This window comes from Pavona decussata, unplaced genomic scaffold (assembly GCF_977016875.1).
Source record: "Pavona decussata unplaced genomic scaffold, jaPavDecu1.1 SCAFFOLD_201, whole genome shotgun sequence".
Lineage (NCBI taxonomy): Eukaryota > Metazoa > Cnidaria > Anthozoa > Scleractinia > Agariciidae > Pavona > Pavona decussata.
Genome location: NW_028145609.1, coordinates 1,056,398 through 1,061,672, shown reverse-complemented (window position 1 = coordinate 1,061,672; position 5,275 = coordinate 1,056,398). Strand labels below are relative to the sequence as shown.

The window sequence follows — 5,275 nt, the reverse complement described above, 5'->3', positions numbered from 1 at the left end:
TACACCGTATTCACAAATTCCATATGGATTTCATGATTAGTTCAAAGTTTCTATTTAATACGGGGAGGCTCCGCCACGAGGTCAGACCCCTTACCTATTTATATACCATTTTTGGCAGAAAAGGTATCCCTTTCGTATACCTTCCATTGACAAATGGTACTCCTTTCAAATACCTTCCATTTGAAAAATAATGAAAGGCCCTTCTAAATACCTAAATGACAGATTCTCCTACCCTTTCATATACTTCGACTCGCGAAATCCCTGCCCTTTCATATACCTGAAGTGTGAAAAAGGTACCTCTTTCGGCGGAGCCTCCCCGTATTGACCATCATAGGGAGTACCCCCCGGGCAACTGAGTTGAAACATCATATCCCATAGGACACGAGCGTTCATTATCTAACCGTCTTAAAACATGGTCACATCCGCGAACAAACCATATTTTATGCGGAGACTTGGAAATCAAGTTGTTATTTTGTTTTGGATGTCGCCGCAAATCCACCGGAATCAAACCATTTAGCGAAGAGAGAGCCAAATTACAGTATTTGGCTCAAAATGATCGTGGCTCCCGTTATAGAAACTGTAATGTTCTTTGGCTCTCGTTAACGTACAAGAAAACGTGGTGTCTTAGCGTTGAAGAACAACCTCCTGACGGTGCAGGTCGTACGAAATTGTTGTCAAACAAGTTAGAATATTCAGCAACTAAAAAAGGAACGTTTTAGAATCTTAGATTTTTGTGGAAACAATTGTATTTCATTTGCCTTTGCCTTCAATGGACGGTCCTTTTTTAACGTTTTGGCTTAACAAAGCAGATTTCAGTAGTGATATGACAGACTCCACTGTCATGCTTCATGTATCCATATTTAACAGCAACCCTCTTGTGCAATGGAGAAAGCGGTTCTCATTACGCCGGGAATGGTTTGACAGGACGCTGGAAAGGTCCTTCAAATAAATTGGAACGTTTCTCTTTTTCATTCGGAAGTTTTCTTACCACATTGTTCAAGGGCTTGATTAATTCAAAGTAAAGCTCGCCCAGCTTAATTTTTCATCCGCATCCATATTAAACAAGCTAAGAATTTGACATCAAATTAGCCAAAAATGGTCTTGTCGCCTCCTAGAAGTCGTTTTAACAGAAACAAGGGTTGTATGTACAAGAAAGAAAAACCCCACCGAAATAGTATGGATATGAGGGAAAGTGCACAAGAATTGCTTCTCCATCGTCCATGCTTGCACAGGAATTAGCGGGAAAATCACCAAGGTGGAAAATTAACCTATTGGGAACCCTTTGCACGTGTAACCAACCCCATCCGAAATAAATGGGCGAGTTTACTAAGTGCAGACATCTTTCTGTGCAATTCTATTTTACCGAGCGAAAAGAGCTTCGTATAACCCCAGCTATACCCAAATCACAACGCTGACGGGCAATGAATGAAAAATCGCGTCACTCCCATTTCTCATAGGCGAAAATGGCGACCCAATGATTTTGGCTTTGTGCCGTGTACTTGTTTTGACAAATTTTGAGCTTTCAGAAAATGTGCAGTGTAGTAGATAATGTACAGAATAACCATGCCGCGGAATACACCTGATGGATTTAGAGCTTTGGGAGGAGGGGTCGGGTTTGTTCTGAGGAGCTAATTCCATCCCGCTAACTTTTAGGGGATTACATTCTTGGCCGTCGGACGTTTTTTTGTCCAATCCTTGGTACCTTCCCGTCAAAAATATACTCGAGTACTCCGTTCTCTGGTTGTACACTTTTTACCTCATGGATGACGTAATCTAACTGAAAGGTTTTTAGTGGGGTTCATATTCACTTGGTCGCTGGGCTGTTAACTTTGTGATCCGGTTTGCTGGATTGCATATGTGCTGTGCGCCTAACGTCTGATTGCCAATATGAATGGCGTCGAATAGGTTCTTGGATTGATTTATTCGTTTACAAACGCCCAATAAAAAGAAAAGGAATACACGACAGCTTAAACAGTGCAAATCCGCGAGTTGACGGCGAAGAAATCGCCCTTAGAGGACGGATTGTGCACGTGATATTGTATAAACGAAGAGAAATCTGGCAACGAAAATCATCACCGAATCTATGAACTTTCTCAAAGAATGAGCTCTTCAGGGAGTCCAGCTAACGAAAATTTTTTTAAAAAATAATGAATTTTTACTGAAGTACTATTTTAAATGACCGGTTCTCCGTATTCCTAACACTTTTGGAGACTTTTTTTTTGTAAAAACCTGCTTTTTCTGTTGATAGAGACACGACTCTTTCGTATCGCTTTGCGTGTTGCTTTCCAGTGAAAATTGTACACGTTTGGGTTTTTAAACGCATTCGGGTTTAAACAATGAAAGGCTTATCTGTTTGTCTGTGTCTTTTCATACATGAAACGTCGCAACCACGCAATCTTATGTATTTCAAATTAAACAAGAACGCATGAAATACGAGGAGCAATTTACCAGTGAGCAAATGTTCAAACTAATTGTAGCATCAGTGACTTTACCAATGTAAACAAACATTGGCATAATCAATTTTTATTTATACGCGGTTAAAAATTCATCAGGTCGATACTAATAAACATATAAGACAAACTATCAATATCAAAATGTATAAATATAAAAAAATCCTTATCTTAAACAACAATTCTGAAACCTAAAGCAACTGAACCAAAACTATCACCAAATTATATGCAGCTTCATAGTCTCTCTTTCCCTACCACAGGTATTATTGTTTAAGTACGTTGTGAAGTACCCAACTAACTTAGTGAGTTCAACGTTAGTCGAGCTTTCCTCAACTACTTCAAAGTTTAAAATATCATTTTGAAACATTTTCGCTAAGATTTCATTTAGGGGATCTTTCTTTTAAACCAGAGATTTCACACAAGGCGTTCGGTAAACTAAAATTTTGCGATCATGTGACCAGAATTTACGCTACTCAAGACATCTGTTTACTAATTTTGCTCTATCGAATTCCATTAAACTGTTTCGTTTTTTATATCCGATGCTGCAAACACATCTTTTTACATCATTTAAAGCTAGAACAATATGATTATAAGTTGACTTTACGGAGAAGTACCAAAAACAAGATGCCTGCTATACTGGCATTACGCGAGATGCTGGGGCTGATTCATTTATTCCAACTGTATGCTTCGCCGATTGATAAAACTATCCTTGCTAATGGAATAGTTTGAGTCACGACGATCGCGTTACGTTGTTTTCCGTGTGTTACGCGACTCAGACTATCAGCGGAAATTTGTCAAATTCCATTACGATAACGTAAGCTTCTCAATGACCTCTTTCCAGTCTCGCGCCGTGGTCTAAGACTGTCAAACAAAGCACGATTCCTTCACTAAGAACTCACCAATTTCCACCGTTTTACGTGTCGGGTGCTTCTTAGAAGTTATTCTTTCGATTTACCGCTTCAAAATGGTGAAATTTCCCTTTGAAAACGGCACACTTGAGTCCAGAACATGTTAAAACAATATGGCGCGACTTAATCCGTCTTTAATAAATATATCAAATGATGCATTGACATCACACAGGTAGGGGTGAGTGGGTCCCCTCCCTCGCGATATAAGCGACAAGAATGGATTTTGATTGGCCTGCTTCTGTTGAAGACAATCAGAACAATACACCCCGAGTAGGAGAGGGGTGAGTTTAATGAATAAATTAATGTACCGATTTGTAGCTACGAGGAAGAAAAAAAAAAAAAAGAAAAAAAAGAAATCGACCCGTTTTTAGACACGGTATGCCCCTTCAGGGCATCCCGCGTAATAATCACTTCTTGCTGTTTCGTGACTAAGTCCCTAACGCAGAAGATGCCGCTGCACAAGTAGTTTTTCAACACTTGAGCTTCAAAGATGTGCAGTAAATATTCATCGTTGTTCTACCCAAAGTGGCTGATGAGCATTTAATTTGCGTATTCGAAAATATTTTAGAAAGTCTAATGCATCACTTTTTCTTTGAATTCTACACCTCTCGTTCAAAACTTAAGGGATGTTTACAGAAAACTATTGAGACCTTTTTCAAATTTACTTGAACACTCACTTAGTATGCATGACATTGTTAGGGCAGTATAATGCAACCGGGATCAGGAGCGTGGCCAAACCTGCGGGCCTGTAGATCCTTGCCTACAAAGTTTTTGGGCCACTTACCTCATTTTGTCTTTAAAATGTTGGAGGTAAACAACAATAAAAAAACTTTCAGTTGTGAAACGAAAAACAAGAAGAGGAGTGTTAACCATTATCATTGCATAGTCATATCTTTTTTTTTTGCATTTAAAAGGTGGTTAAGAGTTTTTAGAAGAGTTAAAGTGCATTTCTTAAATTCAACTTTGTTGAGTAATCATGCAAATATACATTGTTTTTACAGCCTGTTGCAAGTGTTTGGATTGGAAGCTCGGTTGCTTTGGCAACCTTTCCGTTTAATTGCCCACAAAGCCTGGAAGACAGGCTAGCCGTGAGTAACACTCTATATACTGGATTTCTTTTTTAATTAATATACATGTGTGAATCATTGAAGATCGTGTTTAAAAAAAATCTCACCAAACCAAACAATAAGCAACAAGCTCCGTGTTTAAAGGAAAGACTTGTTCAGAGAGGAATTTTTGCTGTCGCTGAAAATTAGTTTTTTGCTCATATTGCTGGCTCTCTGTATTTTCTTTCTTTCTGTTCAATTGTTGGCGGCTATGAAGAGTCAACGATACTTTGTGTCTATGACGATGCACTCTTGGAAAAGTACAAATACAGTAAACTTAGTAAGATATAAAGCCCAAGGAATAGGGTATGGGTGTATGCATCCCGAAAACTGTAGGGTCAGAGGAATGGATATGATTCGAATTGTATCCAGAATGTTATAAGAATGAATAAGGAAACAGTTCTCTGCTTTGTTAAGTGTGGCAGCCCATTTTCTTTAGGCAGTCCATGATGCTAGGTTCGTAAAATTAGATGCATTAAAAAGCATATCATCATGATAACACTTGATACACACTCGAGGCGTAACGAAGATCAATGGAGTTTAATAATTGCTTTAAATGAGAAAGTGCGTTGAGTTTTTCCATAAGAGAGAACTGAAGTCGATATCATACTGGATTTATCAAGCATCTTTTTTTGGTGAACCTTTTATCTATCCAGGAGCTCGACTGATTACTTTTGTGGTTTCTGCGACACTTTACGTTTGGCACCTTTGTATCTGATGTCTGCCGATTCTTTCACGTTGTTATCTTCGTTGACATCCAACTCTGTTTATCAATTTAAAAAAAAAGTAGATCTAAATGACCCACCTATAT

The 5,275-nt window shown here is 38.6% G+C and overlaps 1 protein-coding gene across 3 annotated transcripts in view; it reads right to left on the bottom strand.

The window, feature by feature from the left end:
* The window catches only part of LOC146461204 (Fc receptor-like protein 5), a 288,679-nt gene that overhangs the window by 187,454 nt on the left and 95,950 nt on the right, over positions 1-5,275 (bottom strand). The gene's annotated exons all lie outside the window — the stretch shown is intronic.